This window comes from Zonotrichia leucophrys, chromosome 15 (genome assembly GCF_028769735.1).
Source record: "Zonotrichia leucophrys gambelii isolate GWCS_2022_RI chromosome 15, RI_Zleu_2.0, whole genome shotgun sequence".
Classification (NCBI taxonomy): Eukaryota; Metazoa; Chordata; class Aves; order Passeriformes; family Passerellidae; genus Zonotrichia; species Zonotrichia leucophrys.
Window position 1 is genome coordinate 9,911,916 of NC_088185.1, and position 13,345 is coordinate 9,925,260.

A 13,345-nucleotide genomic window follows, 5' to 3' on the forward strand; every position below is an offset into this window, starting at 1 on the left:
AGTGTATCACAGAAGCTCCGTGAGGGCAGAACAAGAATTAAGAGCAGGAGATATTCACCAGAGTGGGTGGAAGGTGTCACGGCTCTTGCACACAGGCAGGGAAACTGAGGCACGGGGTGCCTCTCCTCACAGAGGGCAGTAGCAGCAGTGAAATCCGGGTGCCTGATGCCGGAGCCATTGGATTTGGAGCAGATGTGCCGAACTGAGCCAGTCTGTTCCCCTTGGGAATGCCCGGGGCGGAGGTGCCCCGACACTGGCTCCCCCCGACCCAGGGGGAGGAGAGCTGCCAGAGGCCCTCGCAGCAATTTCAGGGCTATTAAGGATGTGCTAATGAGCTTCCTGCATCGCTTTCCAGCACTGCGCTCCGCCAGCTCTGCCCGTGCATTGACACCTCCATCCCGGAGGAGCAAACACTCCGCTGGAGCTCTAACTCCATTTATCGCGGATCTGGGCATCAGCAGGGCTGCTGCAGCTGCAGGGGCTGAGGAGAAGACTTTTCTCAGCCCTCCATCAACACAGAGAGCAGGCGCTCAAGGCACCTCAGAGGAGCAATTGCTGGTCCCCCAGATCTGGGGCAAAACCTCACAGAATGAATGAGCTGGTGCAATGCTGCTGTGGGTGAAGGGAGAGGCAGAGAGGGCTGCTGCAGGGTGCTCTCAGCCATGCCTGGGCTCTCTCATGCAGGGTGCTTGTCACTGTCATATTTTCTGAAAAATCCCTTCACCAGGATTTCTTCTCCTGGGAAAATGAGAAGCCTCAGCTTCTCCATGCTTTGCTGCTCTGGAATGTGGTCTGGAGATTGTTTATCCAAACATGTGAATTGTTTTTAATTAAAGACCAATCACCATCAGCTGTGTGAGACTCTGAGGAGTCAGTCATGAGTTTTTCATTGTCATTCTTGTTAAGCCTTCTGTCTGTATCCTCTTTCTTTAGTGTAGTTTAGAAGACCATGCTATGATTTGATTTGATATGATATGATAATAAATCAGCCTTCTGAGAACATGGAGTCAGATTCTCATCTCTCACCTCGCCCTGGGGACCTCACAAACACCACAGGTGCTCTCAGCCATGCCTGGGTGTGGCCTTTGTTGGGGTCCCCAGGACGAGGGAAGAGATGAATCTGACTCCATGTTCTCAGAAGGCATATTACATTATATATTACATTACATTATATTATATATTACATTATATTACATTATATTGTAAACTATACTCAAGAATAGAGAAAGGATACAGACAGAAGGCTTAACAAGAATGATAATGCAAACTCATGACTCCCTCTTCCAGAGTCCCAACACAGCTGGATGTGATCGGTCATTAAGTTAAAATAATTCACATGAAACCAATCAAATTGACCAGTTGGTAAACAACCTCCAGACCACGTTCCAAAGCAGCAAACACAGAAGAAGCAATCAGATAATTATTGTTTTCATTTCTCTCTGAGGCTTCTCAGCTTCCCAGGAGAAGAATCCTGGGCAAAGAGGATTTTTCAGAAAATATGACAGTGACACCTGGGCTGTGTGCTGCAGGCTGCTCTCAGCCCTGCCTGGGCTCTGTGCTGTGTGGGATGGTCTCCGTGCTCCCAGGAAAGGCCACATCCATCTGCTGTTTCCCTGGTACCGTCAGTCCTTGGGGTGGCTCTGCACAGCATCTCTGGGATGTTTGGGATCTTCCCCCGCTCTGCTCTGCCTCTCTGCATCCTGGGGCCATCTGCTCTGCCTGGGGTGGGTGTGCTGGGGGCTGCCAGGATTGCTGTTCCCTGTGGGACAGAGGCAGAGCTGGGGGAAGGAAACTTCTGTGTCTCCATGGAGGTCAGGACAGGGATGAATCCACGAGGTTGTACATCACACAAAGGGTGGGAAGCGGGTGTGGAGCTTTTCCTGCTGTAGCTCTTCCCACTGCACTGCTGGATGTGGGTGCCTGGGCAAAAAGCACGGAGAGCCCTTCTTGCTTCATGACTGCATTTCTCTCATTTGAATATTCAGAGGCATTTTTTTCTGCTTGGCTATTTAGAGGCAAGTGTCTCCTCCCGTGCACTGTGCTTTTGCACCTGATTTACTGCGTGGAATTAAATGTTAACCAGGGGGGCTGATCCAGTCTGCTCTGAGCTGGGCACCTCCTGGAGCTCCAGAGGCATTTCAGGAATGAAATCAGCTAATGGAACTCTTTGCCACCCTATAGGTGTGTGTGGTGTTATGTTCAGTGTCATGGTCATATTTTCTTTTTGCCCAGAATTTTCTCCTAGGAAGCTGAGAAACCTCAGAGAAAAAGCAAAACAATATTATCTCATTTGCTTCTCCTGTGTTTTGCTGCTTTGGAATGTGGTTGGAGATTGTTTATCCAACATGTGAATTGTTTTGACTTAATGACCAATCACAGTCAGGCTTGGGTGAGGCTGTGTCTGGACTCTGGAAGGAGTCACGAGTTTTCCTTTAGCATCTTTTAGCCTTCTGTAAGGATCCTCTCTCTATTCTTTATTATAGTTTTAGTATAGCATTCTTTAATATAATGTAATGAAATAATAAATTACCCTTCTAAAAACATGGAGTCAAATTCATCATTCCTTCCTTCCAATGATGAGAGTCTCAGAAAATACCAGAGTTCAGCTCTTCTCCAGCCCCCCTGGCCACAGGCACCCTTGAGAAGCATCCCTGGGGCTGAGCTCTGGCCCCTCAGTTGCTGTGTGACTCTGTGCGTGTGCAGCTGCTCAGGGGCTGAGTTCTGGGGCTGAGCCTTTCCCCTGGGTGATGCCTGGGTAGGGAATGTCCCACACAAGGTAAAATCACCTCTCTGGTGCCACATGGGTGGCTGTCTCACCAGGAGAGGGCATGGAAAGGTGCCCAGCTGGTTCTTGTCACTCCTGACTGCAGGCAGCACGGATGTGTCACCGGCACAGCAAAAGGGGAACAATGTTATTTTTGGCTGGATCAGGCTGTTTTCTCTCTCCAAGTTCCACAGGCTGACACGAGGTGCTGCTGAACGCTCAGTCTGGTTTATCTTTGCCTTGGTGAGCAAGGGGGAAAAGCACTTTTTTTAATTATAAAGAAAGTATTTGTAGCCTTTCATGCTGGCAGAGCCTTGGCAATAAATCTGGTGTGCAAGGTATATTTTGACTTGGTTTAATGCCTCTTCTGCATCTCCCATGCAGCCATCCACGACTTGTCCTGCAGCCAAGAGGGTCCAGGTCAGTGCTGGGGAGCAGGACTGTGCTGCCACAGGGATCTCCACACTGCAGCCCTTGCCCTGCAGCCAAAGCAGGTGGGTTTGGAAGGACAGCAGAGGTGGGAATCCCTGGCTGCAGTGGGAGAGGGGGGACCCCACTGCTGCTGAGCCATCCTGCGCTGCCTAACACAGAGAGATCAAACCCGAGACAGCGGGATTATTTATTGAGGTGTTTGTTTGAAGTTGAATGGACAGGAATCACATCTCCAAACTGTAAAGAATGAGCTTTTTAGCCTTTTTCCTTTCCACAAAACAGCAGCAACATCTCGGCAGGGATGTCAGGGCGAATCTGTTTCACTGACAACAAGATTGTTCTGTCTAGACGGGGAAGCGCCGCCAAACCGAGGGAGGCTGCGGAATAATTTAAAGCCAAAATACTTTACAGACATTAAATTTAAAAATAAAAGCTGGCTTGACACACAGGATGCTTGATGGATAGCTGGTGTGAGAGTGGGATGGCAGTTGGCTGTGACACAGAGTGTGGTGGCAGGGATTGGCAGGTGTCCCTCAGGGTGACCCTGACCTGTCACCTTTTCTGGGTAATTTCCACCAGAATTGGTCCATGGAGGCCTCTGAGTGGCCTGTGGAGCTCAGTGCAGGGATTCTCTGCCATATCTTGAATTCTGTAGCTCTGAGGCAGCTCCCAGCCCTCCCTGCCCCCTCAGTGCCACCTCCTGAGTGGCACCAGGGAATGCTGGAGCAGAAAGGTCTGGGTGGGTGGGAGATGAGCCTGGCACTCCCTGTCTGCCTGGAGGGGCTGGCAGCCAGGGCTGTCTGAGGCTCAGGGCTGTGGTGGTGAGGTTGCAGCCCAGCCAGCATAAGGAATTTCCTTTCTTCTGGCAGAAAAAGAAAGATGAAATATTAAAAGCATGGCTTAAAGGCTGCTGTATATATATATATATCTATAATCTTTTTTTTCCCTTCTGCTCAGCACTGCTTTGGTGTTGCTCAGAGACAGCAGCCAGTCAGAGCAGGAGAGATGCCAGACTTCAGAAAAGAGCAGGGAGTGGGGCTGAAGCAAGGGAGAAAGAGGAGGATTGTCTCAGGTGGGTTGATTTCAGAGCACAGGGTGAATGCTGACACTTCAACTCCACTACAGCCTTCAGGACTTCAGTTTCCTGTTCAGCATCAGGAAACAAAACCTGTTTTTTTGTCTCTGTCTCTACAGGTGAGGGCAGTGCCCTCTGAAGCAGGAGGACACCTCCATGTGTGCCACTGTCCTTGGATGAGGGAGGATGGCAGGAGAAGAGGGCCAAGGCATCCCTGGAGAAGTCCTGCAAGCTCCCAGCTTGCCGTTTGTGCCATCCTGGTGAGTTCAAGGGTCCCTGACAGGTGTCTGAAGTGGTGGGAGGTTTATGTGAGGTTTCTCCAGGGCCAAGCTATTCCATTTGCTTCTGCTGATGCCCTTGGGATCTGGGCAGCCAGGCACACTGGCAGCACGTGCTGTGTCCTGCTCTCAGGAGATTGGGAGGCTCTCCAGCAATCCCAGCTGCTGGGTGGGCAGCAGGAGCCAGCAGCATCCCACAGGAGCCTTCACAGGACTGCAGGAGGGAGAGGGTTGGGCTGGACTCGATGCTCTTCCAACCCAGAATTCTGTGAATTCTGTTCCGGTGGGGCTGGGCTCTCTCTCCAGGCAGCACTGACAGAACCAGAGCACACAGCCTCAAGCTGCACCATGGGAAATTTAGGTTGGATATCAGGAAAAAGTTTTTCATTAGGTTGGATATCATCAGAAGTTTGGGGTTTTTTTATCACAGAAAGGGTGATAAACTTCTAGAATGTTCTGCCCAGGGAGGTGCTGGAGTCCCCATCCCTGGGTGTGTTTAACAAAGCCTGGATGTGGCACTGGGTGCCAGGGTTTAGTTGAGGTGTTGGGGCTGGGTTGGATTCCATTATCTTGAAGGTCTCTTCCAACCCAGTGATTCTGGGAATTGTGTGAGGACTGAGGGCTGTTGTGTGCTGAGGCAGGAGCTGGAGGGATCCTGTTCAGGGTGTTTAAAGCTGTTCCATCCTTGTTTCTCCTGCTCTGTGTCAGCAGGTCTTGATGCTCAGGGATGTGGGAAGGGGAAGATGCAGGGAGTGGCTTGGAGCAGGGTTAACTCTCCACCTCTGCAGGCACTGACAGCCAGGGCTGTTTAACTGCTGATCGAGGATGTGCCCAAAGGAAGCAGGCTGGGGACACAGTCGCTTGCTGGAGCTCACAGGCTGGGAGGAGCTGTGAAACACAGCTTGACCTCCACTCCAGCTCCAGCTGCTGCCTGGCCTCAGCCTCTGTGTGCCTCTGGCAGGGCAGGGTGGGGACAGGCAGCAGAAGGGAGCCCTGATGTCCCTTTTCCCACAGCCTTGAGCATTCCCCTGCCTCCTGCTGCCTGTAAAACACCCTGTGATTAATTACACCATGCTGTAGCTGCCGAAGATGTATTTAGAGTGTTGTGTTTGCTGCTGCTGCCACTTACACAATGGCAAATGTGCCGTGGCTGCTAATGGGTCACTGAAGGGGATGAGAGCATTGGAGCTGCTCTGGGAGCAGGGCAGGCAGAGGGAACACTGCCAGGAAGGTGAGACAGATCTGTTCCAGTGGAATGGTGCTTGCAGGAAATTGCTTGCTTCCCTGATAGCATCCAACTACTTTAATAAATCATTTTTTCCACTAGTTTGTTTAGCTTAAGCTTTCTCCCCCCTGCATGCTAAAAATTAGTCTAATAGGACTTTCTTTTATCTCTAAGAGGTTTGGAAATTATTTTCCTTCAAGGATTTCACTGTCCTGGGAGTGCTCAGAAAAAGAGGGGCTGAGGGGTTTGTCAGCTGGAGAAAAGAGCCTCAGAAAAAGCCTCCCTAAAAATGCTACCAAAGGCATGCAGAAATCAGCCCAAGCTGAACCAGCTGATGGCCCTGCTGTTGAATTTTAATGTTTCTGTGGGGCTGGTTTGTGTGAACTGAAGCAGGCTGTGTTTATTCTATAGAACTCTGTGGGTATCTTGCACTGCATGTCACTCCCTCGGTGCACTGAGAGCAATTCAGCTCCAGGAACCATCACCACCACTGTTATCTTTATTGCCAGTCCTGCCTGATAAGCCTGCTCCCTCCAGGATGGCTGAGCCCAGTGAGTAGCCCAGACCTGTGTGTGTGTGTTCAGGAGAAAGCAAAGCTCGTGCTCAGGAGCTGCTTGCTGGGATCCCAACAGCAGGAGCTTCAAACAACCCCAAGGGCTGCTTTAAAAACATGGAATTTGCAGAGCTCTGCACAAGCAGTCCCTGGGTTTTTCCAGCACATTGGGATTCAGGTGGTTCTCAGCTTGGTGGGGCAGAAATGTGCTGTAATTCTGTGGGTCCTGCTGTCCTTCCTGACATTACACTGCAAATTCATGGCAAAACTCAGCATGGAGCCAGTGACTTGTGCTGGGCTTTGGCTTTCTGACCCAGGGTTGCTTTCTGAGCTGTGCCCCACATGGGAAGTGTTTGGGGTCTGGTGTCCTGCAGGGCAGAGCTGCTCAGGGCTCCTGGCACAGGGTGAGGCTGGGCTGGCAGCCTTGGTGCACAGATCCTTGTCCATGGTGGCAATGTCCCTGCATCTCAGATGGCTGTGGGAGCCAGGAGCCCTTGTCTCACCCATGCCAGCTGCTGGCTGCCTGCTGGCAGTGGCAAACAACCATTCCCCTCCTTCATGCTGAGCTGCTGGTGCCCCTTGTCCCCTCTATTTCAGCTTTCTCAGGGACTGGGAACTGCTGGATCACAGCTGGCTCCTTGTGGAGTCCCAACAGCTCCCAGGGCACCAGCAGCTCCCAGGTTTCTATCTGCTGTGTCTGGTGGCTCCCCTGAGCTGTCCAGAACCACCCAGGTGCTGTGGATGCAGCCTTGGCTGGCAAAGGGAGCACTCCTGGCTTGGAGCATCTGAGGAGAAACAGTTCAGGTGTCCACAAGTCAGTCATGGCTCCACCTGCTGTGTTGGCTCTGGCTGAGGGGTGGAAACACTTGGAGAAGGTCCCTGTCTGTGGGCAGAAGGGGCTTGTGGAGCCTGGCAGGGCTCTCTGGGGAGCAGGGGTGTCCCCAGGCTCCTGGCCCTGGCTGCTGCAGGGAGAGGCTGGCCCTGCCCAGCAGGGCCCTGGCATGAGTGGGTGCTGGAGGGCACAGGGCAGGCACTGCCAGGCTGTGGGGAAGGCAGAGAGCTCCTCCCTGCTCCCTTCTGAGGCCACGGGATGTGGGAGAGAAAGTGACTTTTAGAGAAATAAAGGAGACTTCCTTTTGGGTCAAGTGCTCTGGAAGGGAACGATTTTGAGATGAAAGGCTTTTTGCTCTGGTAATACAGACTCACATTGCCTAGAGGGAAGTCTGCCTTATGCCAGGCTGCTTTTCCCTCTGGGGGCATTGAGATTGCAATTGAAGATGAATTTTCAACATACAAAAGAGAAGAAGAAAGCTGAGAGAAGACTTTAAAACATATCAGGGGTTCTCGTGGTCTGTTTTAATTTGTCAGCTTGTCTCTCTCGCTTGTAACATCCCTGTTGGGGGCAGGGATTGTTCCTCCTCTTCCCTTTGTGACTTGCTCCTTCCCTCTGGCACCTTCATCAATCCCAGGCTCTGTTTTAGTGTTTTTCAGGGTTTTTCTTTTTTTTTTTCCTTTTTTTGCATCCAAGGCTGGTTGACAGAGCAGCAGGAGCTCCTGGGTGATCCCTGGGCTGGAAGAGATCAGAGAATCACAGAATGGCTGGGGTTGGAAGGATCCTTAAAGGCCATTTAGCTCCAACCCCCTGCTGTAGGCAGCCACTGGATCAGGGTCTTGGTTAGCAGGGGTGAGGAGAGAGCAGCCCTCAGCCTTGGGAGCAGCCAGGTGAGGCCCCCTGAAAGGTCTGGCATGGACCCTTTCCCTGTCAGTTCATCATCTGAAGGGTCTCTTTTGGAAACATGGCACATTTGGCTTTGGTAAGGCCATGGGAAGCCTCAGAGTGTTTAATTTCTCTGCTTTCTGCTGGTTTCTCCCCCTCTGCCCTGCAGGGATGAGGCACACGCTGGGCTCTGCTGCTGCTTAGTGTGAAGTGCTGTAAAACCCCAGCATTGATTTCTCAATCAAAGGTGTCTGTTTGCTCCTCGGTCTGTGCTTTAATGCCTGAAAATCCATTTTTCACTCCCCAACAGTTTGCTGTAAGGTTTTTAAATCAACTGTTGTGCTTCAGAGCTCTGGGAAGAGAATGGATTCAGTCGAGTTGGCTCACCAGTGAGTTCTGAACCAGACAGAAAACAGCCAGAGGCTGTGGGGGCTCTCCAGTCTCAGGTGAGACCTTTGCCTGTGCATCACTGTGGTTGGTACAGGCCAACATTGTTCTCCTTGTTCAGCTTTCTCTCTTTGGAAAGCTCTGGGTCTCCCTCCTGCCCCAACAGTGACCCTGGCTCAGCAGCTCTGTGCTCCTCAGGCTTTGGGGATTTTAAGTTTCAGGGTGTCCTGAAAACAGATGCCAGAAAAACCTCCAGACTTTTATAAGATATTAAAAAGGAACACCATGTTCCCACCTGTGCTTCCCATATTTTCTTGGCAGTCACAGCATTTGCTCACTGTTCCCAGAGCTCTCCAGGGGCTGCACAGCTGCCCCAAGCCCTGCTGAAATGCAGCTGCTTCTGGGGAGGAGCAGAGTGGCTTGGGGCAGCAGGGAGTGCTGCAGGAATTGCAGCTGGAGACTGAGCTGGGAAAGCTGCAGCAGCTCCTGCCCCTCCAACAGCTCTCCTGGATTACAGAAATGTAGTAAAGGTGTTTAACCCCATCTTTCCCCGTGCTAGAGGAAGGAAAATGCCATGGAAAATCTTTTCCAAAGGTGGGAGTGGGGTTGCTCTGCAGCCTGGGAGGTGCTGCTGGAGGCTGGTGAAATGCAGGTGACTCCTGGTGCTAATTGTATGCAGCAGATTTATCTGGAAGGAGCTGAAGGATGTGCATCAAGGATGTCTCAGCTACTCAAGTGAGAAATCAAATTAAACTTTGCATCAAACAGAGGAGCTGCTCTGTGCTGGGAGTTGTGTCGGATCCATTAAGGTTTTCCTGTGCCAGGGCCCCAGAGGCTGGTGGAGAGGAAAACCAGTGCTGAGTGCAGGGGCTGTGTTTGCTGCTCACCTGGATGTGTCAATGATGGGGGCAGCAGGAAAGGGATCAGTGCTTTAACCTCAGGACAGCTCTGTGTGTGTGGGGAGGGGGACAGTGGCTGCACAGCAGTGCCTGTTCTGTGTGCCCATCAGCAGGCACTGAGGGATCCTCAGGGATCAGCCCCAGGGAGCTGGAGCTCTGGAAAACACTCTTATCCCAGTTCCCTTCTCCTCATCTCCCAGCAAAGGGCTGGGACATGGAGCCCCTTGGGAACCCTGGGATGTCTGGGAGAAAGTCAAAGGAAAGCAAAACCATCAGCACCACAAAGAATCATGGCTCTGACTTGCTCTCATCAGGCACAAGTGCACATGTGCTGCAGCAAGGAACAGATCTGGACAGCACATTGCTCCCTGCACAGGGACAGGCTGCTCAGAGGCTGGTGGAGCAGACTGGGCACGGCAGAGGTGGCAGCCTGAAGGAAGCTGCCAGCCTGGCGCCAGGGGAATCGTCTGCTGGGAATCTGTGCAGGATTTTGGCTGCAAAATGATTTCCCCACACAGCACCAGAGGCTCTGAGTGCTCCCAGGTAACCAAAGCTCATCCAGCTCTCACCATGGTGATGGTGGGATGCACCAAAGAGCTGGCAGGAGGAGGAGAGGAACACTGAGCTTCCTCCAGTGCTGAATGCCAGAGGGTTCTCTGCCTCGTGTGCAAAGGCCCAGCCTGGCAGCTGCTCTCTGGTTTGGTCTCTCTTCATCCCTATGCTCTGCTTTGGAAGCTCTAGCTTGGTGTTTAAAAGCCATTTGCAGCACTGCTGCTCTGCTGCCAGGAGTAAAACTGGTGTGACCTGGGATGCACAGACACATCCTGGTGCTGGAGCACAGCAACCCCTGACAGGCAGGGCTGAGGCTCCTTGGGTGTCCTGCCTACTGCTGGGGCTGGATTAGGGCTCTCCAGCCAAGTAAACATCTTCCCTTCTTCCTTTTCTGTCATCTTACAAGGATTTTCAGGAATTTAAGATGTTAAATCCCAATTAGGCAGCACTTATTAATTTCCGAGCTGTAATTTATTTACAGAGTGCTGCCATTTGCAGCAGTGAGAGCAGGTAATTGCTGCAGTTTGCTTTCCAGGCTGGGAGCTGAGAGCCTTGGGAAGCCTGAGTGTGGCAGCCAGGGCTGGCGCTGGGTGCACCCTGCCTCCCAGGGATGCTGGATTTTGGCCTTTTCTGACCCACAGATGGGGCAACTGAGAGGTGTTTAAAAAACTTTTATTCCATTTTCAGTCTCATGAGAAGGGTGGGACAATGCACATGTTATAATTCATACCATCACAATCAGAACCAACTATTTCCTAATTACAACACACTTTAAGTGTTTCTTGGCCTATCAGCTTTAGCCACACCATGCTGTAAATGCCTTAAAGCTAATCATCTAAAATTACCCCTCGTGGGTCCTACTACAATGCAATTTTCACAGTTCTGTTTCTCTAAAGTAGCTAGTCTCATTTGCCATCCTTTGAAACTTGTTTCTAGCTCCATTTTTCTCTCAACAATGTCTGTCCTATTCCATGGCATTTCTAAGTCAGCATTTCTTATCTCAAAGTTTGCATACAGATGCAGACTGTATGAGCCTTCTGTCAGGCTTTGAGAATTCTCTACAAATCCATTTCCCACATTTCTCCCTCTCTCTTGAACGGAAAAATCTTTTTTGATGGGATACAAGGAGCTGATTCTCACCAACACAGCGCAGCTTTTGCTGAAGGCAGCCCTGTCCTGGGGCATGGGGACAGGCCAGGGGCAGCAGTGCCATCCTATCCTCATGGCAGTGCCTTTGCTGTCTCAATCCTTCCCTTTGTTTGTCCTGGAAGGATATGGGCACCCTCATCCTGCTCCAGAGCTCCTGCAAGGCTGGACAGGGCACCTGACTGTGGGTGTGAGGGCAGAGCTGAGGGAAATCAGTGAGGCCAAAACAGAGCCCTACACACTCATCCTTCAGGCCACTTCCCCTTCTCTCCCTGGCACAGCCTGCTGCTCAGAGCTGCAGAGGTGCTGAACCCAAGCTCTGCTGGTGTGTGACCAATTCCTCTAGGGCTGGATGAGCTGTTTTCCTGGGACACTGGCTGCTCCAGGATGAGCTGGAAGATTTTTCATCCAATTTTGTCTCCATTTTGTGTCCAGCTGGGGCTGGACTGAGAGAAGGGAGCAGTCCCCTGTGGTTTGGGTCCCTGCTCCAGCCACTGGGTTGTCTTGCCATCTACACCAGTAACACCTTCAGGAGAGTCTCCCTGATGGCTCTTTAGGGAAATTACTGGAGGTTCATCATAGTGCCAAACCACTGCCTTCACCTTGTTGTGCTTCCCAGGGACCCCTAGAAAATGGAGGAACAGAGCTGCTCCCCTTCCCCTCCCATGGGATGGGATCTGCTGGGGGTGGGTGTGCTTATGTAGGACTGTGAGGTCCTGGTTTTGGTCAGGCTCCAGAGGCATTGCCAAAACTCCAGTGTTTCCTGCAGACTTTGACAAATGACTGCAAAATATTCTGGTTTTATCTTGTGGCCTCTCAGAAAGCTCCTCCTCAGCCCTGCTGAGCCTGCCAAGGAAGCAGTTGTACGGAGCCATCATCTCCAGTTGACAGTTCCTGTTTGTGGGTACAGGAAGTGTTCCAGGCTCCCAGGAGGGGGTAGGGATGGGAGCCTGGATGGATTGGCCATCTGGAATGCTGCTGGGCCATTTGGTACGGAGGATCTTGCAGGAAGAGCCTCTGGTGCTGTTGGGATAATTTCTGGGAGCTTGTGCAGGCAAGTCCTGGCTTCTGAAATGCCTGAAACCAGTGAGTTTGGACCACTGCCTGCTGCTGGCATGATCCTCTTTAGTATCCCTGTCCCAGTATCCATGGAGAAATGTGACCTGCTTCTTCCTAGGCTGAGCATGCCAGGATGCGGCCAGAGGGTTCTGGGTTTGTTTCTTGATCCTTTTCCTCTAGCACTTGGTGATACCCCATGATGTGTAGCAGGGGCTGCTGGGAGCCTCTCTCCTCTCTCCATGGCTGACCTGCAGAGCAGGAATCTGGCCCTGGAGCATCCCCTGCCCTTTGTAGGGCTCGAGTTCAGCAGTCCCCAAACTTAAAATGCAAATGAAATGGAAATCTGAGGGGCAAAGGGGCTGCTGACTGCTGGACTCTGTTCCCCTTCCCCAGCTAGTCTGGGCAAGGCCCTGGCAGGATAAATGAAGGCAATTTCCTTAGCTCCTGCTCAGATCCTATTATGCATTTCTCAGAGAAGAGGAGGGAGCACCCCGAGCTTTCTGGAGCTGTGGCACTGTGGGGTTGTGCAGCAGCACAGCCCTGCAGCCCTGGGGGAGGCTGGAGTGGGCTGAGGAGGGGTTACCCAGTCACAAGGAATCAGGTTAATGTCCTGGAGCCAGGATGATGTCCTGGAGTGGGATCTTGGCTCTCTACTGGCTCCTGGAGTGTGCAGGGAGCTGAGGAGCAGAGGCTGTGGATTCAGATGGGTTGGTGAGGAGATCAGGATGGACAGGGTCTGCACAGGGCTGGAGAGCAGGGTGTTCTCCTCCTCCTCCTCCTCCCTCTCCTGCCTGGTTTGAGTTGTTTTCTGTGTGCCTGACCAGTGCAGGGCAGGGTCTCTGAGAAGGGTGGCAGTGGGGGGTGATGAAGGTGGATGCTCCCAGGGGGTTACAGGGGAAAATGCCTGTGTTCCCATGCTCCAAGGATTTTTTCAGAGAGCCTTGGAGATGTTTGGGTAAGGTCTGTACTGTCCCTTGGGCAGGGGTGTACCCAGCACTCCCTGCCCATCACCCCTGCCCTGCAGGGCTGCACTGTCCCAGCCTCTCCTGATCCCACAGCCTTCAGCCCAGCTTTGTCCTGACCTCACTCCCTGCTGCATCTCCCAGCCCTGAGCTGCTTTTGGGCTCTGAATCCTCTGGAATTGTGCAGGAATAACTTCAGCCAGGGGCTGGCTGCTGGCTGGGGCTGAGGGCTGTGCTGCCTGTTCCAGTGAGGGGATGTTTCCCTGGCAAAGGGCTGGTCATGGAGCATGGCTTTG

At 52.1% G+C, this 13,345-nt stretch overlaps 1 long non-coding RNA gene across 3 annotated transcripts in view; it reads left to right on the forward strand.

The window, feature by feature from the left end:
- The window catches only part of LOC135454625 (uncharacterized), a 45,323-nt gene that overhangs the window by 14,108 nt on the left and 17,870 nt on the right, over nt 1-13,345 (forward strand). For all 3 annotated transcript variants that reach the window (XR_010442153.1, XR_010442154.1, XR_010442155.1), the window contains 2 exons: nt 3,149-3,258; nt 4,391-4,531. This is a non-coding gene — a long non-coding RNA (uncharacterized LOC135454625). The remainder of the gene's footprint in view (nt 1-3,148; nt 3,259-4,390; nt 4,532-13,345) is intronic.